The sequence below is a fragment of the Anser anser genome (genome assembly GCF_964211835.1).
Source record: "Anser anser genome assembly, chromosome: 2".
NCBI classification, from domain to species: Eukaryota; Metazoa; Chordata; class Aves; order Anseriformes; family Anatidae; genus Anser; species Anser anser.
Window position 1 is genome coordinate 16,490,240 of NC_139721.1, and position 14,134 is coordinate 16,504,373.

The 14,134-nt window shown below is 35.9% G+C and overlaps 1 protein-coding gene and 1 long non-coding RNA gene across 2 annotated transcripts in view; one reads left to right on the forward strand and one right to left on the reverse strand.

The window, feature by feature from the left end:
- The window catches only part of CSMD3 (CUB and Sushi multiple domains 3), a 1,012,063-nt gene that overhangs the window by 268,518 nt on the left and 729,411 nt on the right, over positions 1–14,134 (forward strand). The window lies entirely within an intron of this gene.
- Positions 3,372–8,888, reverse strand: LOC310895311. Its single transcript, XR_014580606.1, has 3 exons — positions 7,103–8,888; positions 6,499–6,556; positions 3,372–4,289 (listed from the first exon to the last, which is right to left on the reverse strand). It is a non-coding gene; the product is annotated as an uncharacterized lncRNA (long non-coding RNA).

Sequence of the window (14,134 nt, forward strand, 5' to 3'; positions counted from 1 at the left end):
ATTGGAATGGGCTGCCCAGGGAGGTGGTGGAGTCACCATCCCTGGAGGTCTTTAAAAGACGTTTAGATGTAGAGCTTAGCGATATGGTTTAGTGGAGTACTTAGTGTTAGGTCGAAGGTTGGACTCGATGATCTTGAGGTCTCTTCCAACCTAGAAATCTGTGATAATTAATTTTTTAATGGTATGATGTAATGATTAAATGTGAAATAATGAAAATTCTTTAATTCAACTGCTAAGATTTTCAACGTATTAATAATATATATTTTTGGTTGCATATATGAGCTGTGCCGATAATAATATTAAATACTAGGAAATAGTTTCTGATATCATTCTGTGTCCACTTGCCCGTGTAAATTTTTATTTAGAATATTTAAGCTGAATAATTACACATTATCACTATAAACTGAAATGTAATTAAAAAAAAAAAAAAAAGTTACCTGATTGTTAGACTTGTACTAACAACAGCTAAAATGTGATAAAATAGCCGAGACCAATACAAGCACAAAGAAATTCTGTGTCTGCAGACCTGGGGCCCTCTACTAGTAACAGTAATTACTATATTTAAAATTACAGTATTTATTGGGCTACAGAAGATGGTTGGATAAAGCATAAAGATGCAGAAGGAGAGATGTAATAGTAAAAGTAACTGATAAGGGGAAGAGAACAGAAGGGATGAAAGCCACACCTGGGCTGAGCTCTTAGCCTTCCTGAGAAGAGGGGATGCTTTTGAGTAACCAAATTCAGCATTAAGGCAGAGAATAATACAGAGAATAAGCAAAAGCCTGATTGCTGTATAAGGCTTCTGCTGGGCATTAAGACCCTTCTTCATTTCTGGTCACATTCTCAACAGCAATCTTACATTTTATCTAATTAATTTTAAATGTAAAATGCATAAAGAGTCCTTGACATGCAGTTCAGACACACAGTCCATCCCACCCCCACTCTCTCTCCAATTAAACATGACAAGGCACCCATTTTGCGAAGTGCAAAATTAAGTTTTCTGGTTTTAATTGGATATATAATTAATAACATGTAAATGTTAAATTCTAGATATAATTAAACAGAAAGAATAGCACAATCAAGGGCAACTCCTACATAGCCAATTCCACGACTTGTTCCATCTTACACTATTCATTGGATTTGCCCTAAATTCACAAATAATATTAGTTAACACTGCTTTTTTTTTTTTTTTTTTTCTAATTGAGACATAGTTTATCTTTTTTTTTTTGGGGGGTATTGGCTGTAATAATAATATATCTATATGTAAATAAAAATTACAAGAATGACATATATATTTAAAATTTTGTTTGGATTTTAATATCATCTTTTTTTACAATAATATTGTGAAATATTATACCAATTTATTTTAAAATATAATACAAAGTATTATATATTTGGATGTATGTGATTATATTTATAAAATGCCGTATTTTTATAGAGAGATTTTAGATTAAAGAGTAGGCAACAACGTGAAAAAGGAAACTTCATTTTTTCAGTATACTTATTAATTAAATATATTCTACTGATGAAGTATATTGCACTTATGCAGGGCTGGCCTTTGTGAGAAAAGCCCATAAGCAACCCCATGTTAGTTAAGACCCAGCTCCAGCTGGCTCTAAAAGGGACCCGCCACTGGTTATAGAGCTCAGCCAAGGAATGATAACTGGTTGTGCCTCTGGAAGAGCAAATTTAAGAAAAGGGGGAAAAAAAAGCTGCACAACATCAGTTGGAAGAGAGGAGTGGGAAAATGTAGAGAAAACCAGCCCTGCAGAAACCAAGGTTAGTGAAGAAGGGCAGGAGATTTTCCAGGCACTGGAGCAGTAGTTCCTTTGTGGCTTGTGGAGAGGCCCCTGGTGGAGCAGGCTGTCCCCCTGCAGCCCATGGGTCCCACACGGAGCAGATCTCCACGCTGCAGCCCGTGGAGGAGCCCCCGGTGGAGCAGGTGGATGTGGCCTGGAGGAGGCTGCGGCCCATGGAGAGCCCCCGCAGGAGCAGGCCCTGGGCCGGAGCTGCAGCCCATGGAGAGAAGCCCACGCAGGAGCAGGGGGTCTGGGGAGAGCTGCCACTTGTGGGACCCATTCTGGAGCAGTCTGGTCCTGATGAATGCACCCTGTGATACAGATCCATACTGGAACTGTTCTTGAGGAACTACTGTCTGTAGGAAGCCCACATAGGATCATCTTGGGAAGGATGGCATCCCATAGGAGGGACCCCATGCTGGAGCAGGGGAATAGAGTGAAGATGAAGGAGCAGCAAGTGACGAAGTGTTCAGGACTGACCACAACCTCATTCCCTTCTGCCATTCGGGGTGAGCAGGTAGAAGTGTGGGTGGGGGGAAGGTGTTTTTAGTTTGCTTTTGGTTCTTACTGTTCAAATCTGTTAGCAATAGGCAATAAATTACATTAATACCTATTCTGCTGAGACTTTTTTGCCCATGATGGTAATTGGTCAGTGATCTCCCTGTCCTTATCTGTACCACTGAGCTCTTTCTCTACATATCATCTCCCCCTCTTCCACTGAGGACAGGGAGTGAGAGAGCAGTACTGTGGAGTTTAGCTAGTCATCAGTGTAAAACCACCACAGATAGGCAACATGCTTAGATTCCAATAGCCTTCTCTTAATTTAACATTTTAATAAACTTGTCCATATTATGTCATGAAGTCAATGAACAGTAAGTGCATTATATATATTCAAAATATGTCTCCCTTTTCACAAAAATGGAACATGCATAATGCATTAAATTATTTTTTGTATTCCTTGAACTTCTTTAGTGCACACGGCCATAAATTTAATTATCCTGTATTCCTGCTGTGGAAATTACACTGAACATCCCAAACACACAGCATATTTAGGGTAGAGGATTTTGCATTTTTGAGGTGGTTTCTTGGTGACCTCAAGACTGTCTAGTTCTGTTCCTATTAGAACTGATTTATAGTTCTGAATCAGTACTATCTTACAAAACTACAAGGAACCCTAGAAATCAATCTTTCTGGAAAGTGTATCACTGCATTAAAATCTTGATTGAAGAAAGTGTTTATTAGGTAGTTAAGTACATCTGCATGTGTGTATGTCTATGTGTATATATAAATATGTATATATACGTATGCATATATACATATATATGTATAAATATATGTGTTTGTATACATGTATATGTGTGTGCATGTATAAAAACAGAGAAATAGTTTAACAATTTTACAGAGGAAAATAAATTGCATGTGTATGGTGAAAATGTACCATATATCTTAACACCATAAAGTAGAGTAAAAAAAAATCTTTAAGTCATGACTCTGTTGGGCCTGAACATTGAAGGACATATGCCATGTTTTTCCTTATCCCTTTGTGTTACTGGAGGAGGTAAAAGAATAATCTCAGTGCTGTTTCTGTGGAGCTTTTTCAATTAGTGGGAACTAAATCATCTAAGAGTACTAGTAATGATTTGTTAGATTGGATTTTTCTCTCTCTTCATCAGCAGTTCACATTCAGAATGGCATGGGCAATGAAAGTGAGGTACACACTACTAGAAGTGGATTCCTCTGAACAGAAATAGACCTCTGAAAAAAACATATGGGAGGGTTAATTGCTGTTGTCTATCTACACTGTGACTAAATGCTGGACTTCAGTCTCTCCGTCTGATAACATATGAACTTTTATCAACCATTAAGGTAGTTAGAATGTCCTGAGAAAAAGCCTTAGTGTGAAAATAAAGATGTGGATATATTACTGAAGCTTATTTTTATTTTACCCTATTCTTGGGCTGTGCGTGATCCAGATACTTAGCAAACGTTGGAATAATCTCATGCTTCTCTGTTACACAAGCTTGTAGCTATGGAGTTATTCATATCTCTGTTTTTCCTCATTAGAATAAGGAACCTCGAATCTCAGCCTTTCAAACCTTTGTGCTATATAGCAGGCATTATTTAAAATTCTTACTTTGCCCCATTCAGATCAGTAATATATATACCAGATATATAAAATATATATTCAGATCAGTAATATATATAAAAATACCTCCCCAAATCCCATAGCGCAGGCTTTAACCAATGAACCAATATGAGTCTTTTCCTCTGTCTAGTGATAAAGTTCTACAGAATGGTACACTGTTAGAAGTAGATAAAAGACAAACAAGTATCGAAGGGGTCAAAGCAGTCAAAAGGTATTAATAAACTGATCATCTCGAATTTATTAATATGAGAAGGCAAAATAATGGAAAGACTTGATCTAGAGGTTTTCAGTTATTCCAAGGTTTTCTTCAGCTTCTCTGTTTTACCAGCTTGAAATTTTTCATTCTGAAATGAAAAATGTCTCAATGACATTTTGCTAAAAGACAATCCGCTTCTCTGAAGAGCTCCAATATTCATAAATTTGTATAATCTAATAAAATATATGTTCTTATGATGCTTATGTCTACTAACTGATTCTATATGCAAAACTGAAAGCTTTTGCAAGTTTTGGCTTGAAGCATCTTCTTTATCAGGATGATGTTATTCTTCAAGAAACATGTTCTGAAATGAACAGGGCTAAAAGAAATAACCATATTTTAAGGATAAAAACAATAAAGAATCTTTAGTGTAAAATATTAATTACTTAGTCAACAAAAGAGACTCTTAAAGGAAAATAACAACCCCCAAAAAAGGCAAATTAAAACTGAATCTAAAATACAGTTTTATATACAATATGACAAAGTTAGTCTTGCAACCCTAGCATAATATACTTCAGCACTTCAACACCATTTTTATTAGACTTTGTTAGTATTCTGTGTGCAGAAAGACCATGTATCTAACATGAATTCCCCGTTCCAATGAAACTGCATTTAACACTTCAAAAGAAATCTAAAGATTCGCTTTTGCAAGGGCACCAACAGCAAAAGTTATTCTGATTTCAGCAGAAGCTCCATGGATTGAATATTTTAGGATTGTATCTTAAAAGCCAGGATTAAATATTCAATAACTTTTACTTACTCCAGTAGCTTTTTCAGGCTAACATTTTTATCAAACTGTATGTAATGCTGAGCAGCTCTTTTCATGGTGGTCTGTAAAAACAGATTGTTTCCTCTTCTAATTAGATTTTCATTTGCATGAAGAGAGTATCTTTGATTAGTTGCATTTACAGCTTATTTTTTACCCCAGCCTTCTGTGAAATCATAATCATTTTCATAGCAATAATTTGTGATATCACAAACAGAATATTATTAATTCAAGTAGAGATGATGAGCTGTTAAGATCCTGTTTTCATTCAAGATTCTTGGCCATATGGAAAATAAGAAAATGGGTTATATAAAACTGCACGGAATCAGTAGATACTGTCTTAAGAGCACTGAAAAATGACATTTGCCAGTGCTCTGTCAGAGCAGGTGTCATTACTTTTAGTTTCTCACAGACATACCAGTAGGTGTTTCAGCCTTGTTTTGGAAGAAGCATACCTGAGAAGGGGTGAGAAGGCTGTTGATTTTCTTTGTTCACCAAGTAAGGGTGACACAGAGGCCAGTTATTATGCAAGAATGACATAGCTTCTTCTAAAACTCATTTGATGAATCACTGATGAATCATTTTAGAAAAGAGAAGCTAATATAATGTATTGGGAGAGGGATATCAAAACACTTGTATTTAGAAATTCCAATTTGCTACAGTACAGGTGCATTTGAGCACTCTTTAGAGAATGCTTTGTTTATAAACAATATAAACATTTTATTTAATCTGTTCAAAAAAAAATCTTTCACACACATGAGTCATCTTAAATGTAAATGGGATTTTTATTTTTTAACAGCTCATCTCTTCAGCTTGAATTTGTAATCATGTCTGTGGTAATGTTTATTGCTGCTATGGCCTTTAATTTTGAAATAACATATACATTTTCTACTATTGAAAGGTATTTTCATTGTAGTATTTAGATTCTGGAATTCTGACCTCTTTTTGGTCAAATATTTTGATTCATTTTGTTTACCCTTTATGGTCACCTTGTTAGACTTAAAGATGCTTCCAGCAGCCCTCAATGAGTAGAACAGTGGGTTTAAAGGAATTATGTTAGCCAAGGTCTCAAAGTCTATCATATTGTGTCAAATATCTAATATTATTATCAGTATGAACCACATCATGCTTTTCACAAAAATAAACAAATAAACAAACAAACAAACAAATAAATACATACATAAATAGATCCTGTAACTGATTAAATAAGGGTCAGCACTCTGCAGCTTGTTCATCTGTACCATGATTTTAAAAAGTACTTATTCCCATCAGAATTATAGATCCGCCACATTTCATGAAAGTGCTACTACCCATGTAGAGCCAAGCTATAAATGCACAAGTAGAGAATATTTCCTATTCATAGAAGTGTATGGGCACAAAATCAAAAGCAATCAGTTTATGACAGCTCTACAAATTACTGTTCATCAGGTTACTTACAAAGGACCATATGTGTACACTTAACTCACCCTAACTTTCAAGGTACAATGCATTACCTTAAACTAATTTTATGAGGATATAAATTTTAACTTACCTTATGGCAAGGTTAAGAAGATATAGTCCTTTGTAGTGATAAGGCAGCTGAATGGTATCTTGTTAGAAGGTGGTAATTCAGCCCAGATTGATTAAAAGAAAAAAAAAAAAACAGCTCTTCTCTTATACTATAAAGTTTGACTTTTGTTAAAGGTAATTTTTATTGATCTCAGTGATTGAATATGATAAATAATATCTTTCAAAAAACTGATGTTATTCAAGAAATAAGAAAGTGGAAGCTTTACCACTTGCTATCTTCACTGATTTCCTTTATCAAAAGTGTGTTTGTTATTTCTAACTTCACTTGACTTTATAATTTCAAGCAATTATTCATTTTAAACATTTCTCTATCAGATTTAAAATCCAAAAATTCACTGGAATTTTCTTCCCATTAAAATACTTATACATCATTTTTAGTGTCTGAAGACTACATTGTAATATATGTAGTTTCTACAATAGTATCAGACTTAGAAAAGGAAATCTCTTTTAGAAATATTTTTTCTTTTATCCTTCAAATATTAATTTGAGGTGCATGTCTTCAGCTCTATTTCACCATTAAGTATTTTTGATATGTTACTAGATATTGGCTATAAACTTCAACTTACTTCAAAAGTAAAGAAAATTGAAGATAATAAGAATGCACATAACACATATAAATTTGGTTCTAATTATAACCAAATTATGTCTGAGCACAAAGAGCTGCCTGCCTGAGGACTGTAACCAAAGAACAACTGTTATTCTCCACTAAAGCCTGCTCTTCCAGGCAGCTACAAGTTTTATTAATCCATGCTTAATCTCCCGCCTTTATTACAATGACTGTGCCTTCCCTCAGAATGATAGCAACTAAGTGAGTACGCAAAAATGTCATGTTACTTCCTTTCCATTGTACATCATATAATTACATCCAGCTCAATAAATGTTCACATATTTAATAAAAGTGTACTTGGGCACATACCTAAGAAAAAGCACACTACAAGAGAGACCTGTTCTTACCATAAAAGAGCATGCATGCAACATAAAAAGAACAACTTTTTCTTGCTTTATTGGGATATAATTAAGTCTAATATCCAATATTTCAATATAAGTTCACTAATTCACTAATTATAATATGTTTGGTTTTTATGTTGGACAATGACCAATAAACAAAACCGTAGCAGTAGAGTACAATTTTATTGATTTTTGAGCTTTCGGAGCTCTGGCAAGTATTGGAAATGTAGATTTTTTTAATATACTTTAGATATTTCTTATATTCTTGAATTGCTTTATAATGAAGTAAATTATTTAGCAGAGTGTCTAGAGTTTTGAAAACAAATTTTTGAAAACAGCCTTGCCTTCCAGTGTCAAGAGACTTACATACAGTGTCACTAGAGAGAGATTTGTAAACAAATGTTTTGTTGATTTTTTTTCTTTTTTTCTGGCATCAAACTGAAAAAACGAACAACAACAACAAACCAATGTTAGCTCTTCCCCTTAACAAATCCTGTGGCATTCTCAGGAAATGTGAAGAAAATACCTAATTCTGTGATTATGTAAAACATCTGAAAGCCTACATGTGAATGTCATCACACATCTTTCTATTATATAATAAAATAACAGACCTTGAAGTATTTTACAGAGATTGATGACTTACAAGTAGCTATGAGCTATATAATATTGTAGGGTGGTGGTGTTTATGTTTTTTTCAGAAAGTGAGAGTTATGTGTAGAATTTTTTTCTGAAATTGAACTTAAAAAGTAGTGAACGTCTGTTTCAGATGACATTCATGATATGCACTAGCTTTAGCTGAAAGGCGAATACAGAGAGTTCAACAAGACAACTCAGCACAACACATATAACAATTTACACATCACAGAATTTATCTTTCTGTAACACAGAGGATAGCTACAATACCAGAGTGTTGGCAGTCATGTTAACTGAAAACAATTTACAGATATTCTGTGAGGAACAGGTTATGGAAGTTACATAAGAGATCTTGTTTCAGGTTTCTGCAAACCACATAAGCCTCAGAAAATGGATCATTAGGAATAAGCAAAGTAGAATCAATAGTACAGTAAGCCCTGCAACAAGGTCAAATTTTATATTTGTAAGAAATGACTCAGAAATCAAAAATAAAATGAAAACTCAAAGATAATATTTTCTAAACAAAAAATGAATGCCATCTCAAATATTTTATAAATTTTCTGTGTTTAGAGATCCTACCATTTTTTAGTATTCCAAAATTTTCCCAGTCTAGTGGGTCCTGTTAAGAAAAAAAATAAATAACTGCTGTTATTAATAACAATAAAAACATGGATTTTGGTTCTTTTACATTGAAACCTGTACCTTTTATTATTTGTATGAATTAATAACCTTTTGGAAAAGTTTCAGTCACTCATTTGCAGTCCCTGCACACGTTACAAATTGATTAACCAAACTACCCACAAATGAAGTAATAACAATGAACAGAGAATAATTTATGACAGTATATGAAGTAGCAACTTGTTCATCTGAACTGTTCAGGGAGGGGAGGGGAGGGGAGGGGAGGAGAAAAAGAAAAAAAGGAAAAAAGGAAAAGAAGAAAGGAGATTCAGTGACATTTGGCTATTTAAGCAAACAATCCACAAACACGGTTTACATGACACTTTATCTGTGCAATTAATAATTCATCCTGTCTTACTTAACAAATATATATATTTTATATTTTTTTAACAGAACTATTAAGTTTAAAAAAAAAGAGCAAACAATAAACACACAGAAAGGTCTCTGGAGTGTATATTGATTTGATTCACAGAACATGCTGCTAGCAAACAGGCATTCCAATGGCAACTGATTCTATGCTTGCATTTTTAATGTTCTTAGAGCTACTGGAGGTTACCAACTGTGACCTTAGATTATGGTACTTCTGCTTGGATTTCTGAAAAAAAGCAGTTATTTATTTAAAAGGTTGTCCCTACAATTACACTGTCTTGCATCACACATTAGCTGTGTGCAACATTTCCTCATGCAACAGAGGCCTCCTTTTAATTCAAACTTGCCAGTTAGTTTGAAACAAAATTATATTATTTTTTATGCATGTTGGACTATTGATTTCATAAATTACTCTCTGAGGACTGGCTAGGCATTCACAGAATCACAGAATCACAGAATCGTCTAGGTTGGAACAGACCTCCAAGATCATCTAGTCCAACCTCTGTCCTAACACTAACAAGACCTCCACTAAACCATATCACTAAGGACTACATCTAAACGTCTTTTAAATACCTCCAGGGATGGTGACTCCACCACCTCCCTGGGCAGCCCGTTCCAATGCCTAACAACCCTTTCGGTAAAGAAGTACTTCCTAACATCCAACCTAAAACTCCCCTGTCGCAACTTTCGCCCATTCCCCCTCGTCCTGTCACCAGACACGTGGGAGAATAGACCAACCCCCACCTCTCTACAGCCTCCTTTAAGGTACCTACAGAGAGCGTTGAGGTCTCCCCTGAGCCTCCTCTTCTCCAGGCTAAACAACCCCAGCTCCCTCAGCCGCTCCTCGTAAGACTTGTTCTCCAGACCCCTCACCAGCTTCGTTGCCCTTCTCTGGACTCGCTCGAGCACGTCCATGTCCTTCCTGTAGCGAGGGGCCCAAAACTGAACACAGTACTCGAGGTGCGGCCTCACCAGAGCCGAGTACAGGGGCACAATCACCTCCCTAGACCTGCTGGCCACACTGCTTCCTATACAAGCCAGGATGCTGTTGGCCTTCTTGGCCACCTGAGCACACTGCTGGCTCATATTCAGCCGACTATCAACCAGTATTCCCAGGTCCTTCTCTGCCAGGCAGCTTTCTAGCCACTCATCTCCCAGCCTGTAGCGCTGCTTGGGGTTGTTGCACCCCAGATGCAGGACCCGGCACTTGACCTTGTTGAACTTCATACAGTTGACCTTAGCCCATCAGTCCAGCCTATCCAGATCCTCCTGCAGACCCTTCCTTCCCTCGAGCAGATCGACACACGCACCTAACTTGGTGTCATCTGCAAACTTACTGAGGGTGCACTCGATCCCCTCATCCAGGTCATCGATAAAGATATTAAAGAGGACTGGCCCCAGTACTGAGCCCTGGGGGACTCCACTAGTAACCGGCCTCCAACTGGATTTGACTCCATTCACCACAACTCTTTGGGCCCGGCCATCCAGCCAGTTTCTAACCCAGCGAAGCGTACGCCAGTCCAAGCCCCGAGCAGCCAGTTTCTTGAGGAGAATGTTGTGGGAAACGGTGTCAAAAGCCTTAGTGAAGTCAAGGTAGATCACATCCACAGCCTTCCCCTCATCCACCAAGCGCGTCACTTGGTCATAGAAGGAGATCAAGTTCGTCAAGCAGGACCTATTCCTTCAATGAAGCAGGAAGGGTGTCTATTTCTATAGTCTTTTAGAGAGATGTTGAATTAAATGTGCTTCAGCAGTAAAGAAGTAGATAATATGATGGTTTTTCAAGAAAGAAAAGTTAATCTTCCTCTTGACTTTTATGAAGTCACTTTTTATTTTATTGGATTGCACGTATGCATATACTTGTATACAATTTAGTGTATCTGATAACAAACCACACTTGACCTATATGAATTATAGATGCAAGAAGAAAAATAAGCAATCAGTTGATTAATTTCATGTGTGATGCATGCAAAGAAATCAGCTGTATCTCAGATCTCGGTTTCATCTAAAGTCTGAATATATTTATTTCAGTGAAATTTCTATCATATTCACTAACCGGGGGGAGGGGAGGGGGTGCAAGAATGTATCATATATACCTCTTCTTCAGTTAAGCAAACCTTAATAAAAAGAGACGCCAATTTGATAAAAAGTCATCATATTAGTAGTTTTATTATTTATGTCTGGTACTATTAAAGACTGTAATCTATGCTTTTCTTACAATTATTGTGCCATGCTTCAGCTAACAGCATTGTGAGCTCAGAATATAACTTTATTATGTAACCATCTAGAATTATTTCCATCTAAAACTTATTGATCCATCAAAAATGTACTCCTGGAACATACACTGTTTACTGAGTTGGCCATACTTAGTATGATAATTTTTTTCCACTACCTTTGTGAATCTCTGTGGTTGTACTCTCCATATAAGGAAAAAAATAAGGGGAAAAGGTCAATTGACTTTAGATCTGAATCAGAAAAGTGAACCCAGTGGATGTCAGAAATATTCAAAAGGCATCTTGAAACTACTCAAAAAGACCATTTTATATTCTAGATTTTTTTATAAGTGTTTCATATTTTCAAGTTAAGCAACAGAAATTCATCATCTTTGCAACATGAAGTCTTTGAGCTCTTACTTCAAATTTCTCACTGAGAAAATATTTTGTTGTTAAAGAACTTGGGAATGCTAGATGTTACTCTTTTCTAATACTTTCCAAAATGAAAGTATGGGCTTTACTATCATCTACTTACAGGAAAATATATTCACATGAGAAATGTATCATATCAAAGAAAGTACATTGGCTGCCCCACAAAAATCTTTTACATCTCCTGTATTTGACAAGACACAAGAAATTACTAAAAAGACAGATGATATTTATAGGACAAATACAATTGTTGAGTCTTCAAATAAAATCTGAAGAAATGTAGGTATTATCGAACATAATAATATAACCTATTAGCTCAGGACTGACAATGTACTTACATGGACCTGAAAATTAATTCACTTCATAGGCCTAACATGAGGACTTCCATCTTAAAAAGGAAAGTGAATGTGGAGATGATGGTTCTTGTTAAGCAATATCTCTTATCTCTCCATTTTCTGCCTTTTTTTCATGATCTTTTCAAAGGTTTTACTTTCCTTTGTTTTTCTTTTCTGTCATGATTCTGGCTGGGATAGAGTTAATTTTCTTTGCAGAGGATCACACAATGCTGTGTTTTGGATTTTCTGTGAAAATAACCATGAAAACACAATGTTTTTAGTTGTTGCAGAGCAGTGCTTACACAGGGCCAAGGACTTTCCTGCTTCTCATGCTGCGCTGCCAACAAGGAGGCTAGGGGTCCACCAGGTGCTGGGAGGGGGCACAGCCGGTACAGCTGACCCAGAGTGACCAAAGGGATATTCTGTACTATATGGCGTTATGCTCAGCAATCAAAGATGGAGTAAAGAATGAGGAAGAGTAGGTGGGGACGTTCAGAGTGATGTCATTTGTCTTCCAAAGGAACTGTTACAAATGATGAGCCCTGCTTTCCTGGAAGTGGCTGAACACCTGTATGCCAATGGGAAGCGATGAATGAATTTGTTGTTTTGCTTTCCTTGCACATGCAGCTTTTGCTGTACCTACTAAACTGTTTTATCTCAACCCATGAGTTCTCGCACTTTTACCTTTCCAGTTCTGTCCCTCTTCCCAGCTGGGGAGAGTAAGTTGTGTGACGCTTAGCTGCCTGCTAGGGTTAAACTACAAGGTTTTCTTTAACTAATCCTGAAGAGTATTATATTGCTCTTACCTTCTTGTATTTTTTAAATTTAAACCAACTAGGTATTCATCAGCCTACACCTTCATTGCTTTTTGTGTATGCGGCACACATTTCTTTGAGTTACCTTCTCCAATTTCACACTAAATTTTGAAAAGAGAAACAGTATTTTTCATGTATTGTTTTATGACAAAGAACGTTTGAATGATTTGGGCCTTTAAGTACAACCATAACATTAATATAATTTGCAATAAGAAAAAGATATTAAGAATATGACCATAGTTCCTCCTTAAACCTTTTCCTCCACTTCCTGTTTGTAAGCTTCATATATTGTGTCAAGCAAAATTTATACTATATTCTGCAAGACAAAGATTTACTTACATGAGTAAGATGATGGCAAAGTAAACTACTTCAGTCATTAGAACAGTTGATAAGAAAGGAGCTATTGCTCTGCATTTTAGATGGCATGTATGGCATGGTATGATGTGTTTAAAAAAATGTAAATAGATGGCCTTCGTTATTGCTAGCATACTAAAATGAAGTTGATAGAAATAAATAAATAAATAAAACCCTTGGGCTTAAATAGTAATTCATTATGAGTGACTAAATGTATCTTGAATAAATGTCTTCTAACAAGCATATGTATAACTACAGCTAGGTATTTACGTATATACATACATAGAAGTGTTAATAGGTAGACCAATACCTACACACTGCCTCGTAGTAGCAATCTTTTTGCTATTCAAGACTATAAAGTTCTGTTGGCGTATTTCAGTGAATGTAGGGAAAAAGCTGCTAAAATTTATGGAAAAGCCCATACATATTCTGAAAACTTCAGAACAGAATTCCAGTTCCATCCTAGAAGTAACACTGGTCTGTTTAGCGAGTGATATTTTTAGGAAAGGAGTGAGGATGGTTCTTCCCTTGAGGAGTCATTGATGAAAAGAGCTGTAGAATGCCTAGTCATTATTATCACTTTAGATTCAGCAGGTAGAATGCATCCAACATAGATAAAATGTACAAAAGTATTAATTTACTTCTGTGGTTATCTGGGATGTACTGAAAGAGTTTTTCAACATTGCTCTGTTTCTGCATAGAAATTTGCACATTTCATTAGATTATTACTGTAAATATCCCACTAAAAACCTCAGCTATTGCAAAGGATAGAACAGCTTAAATAACAGATATTCTATCTTTAGCTCAGTACCCCCTGTATTATC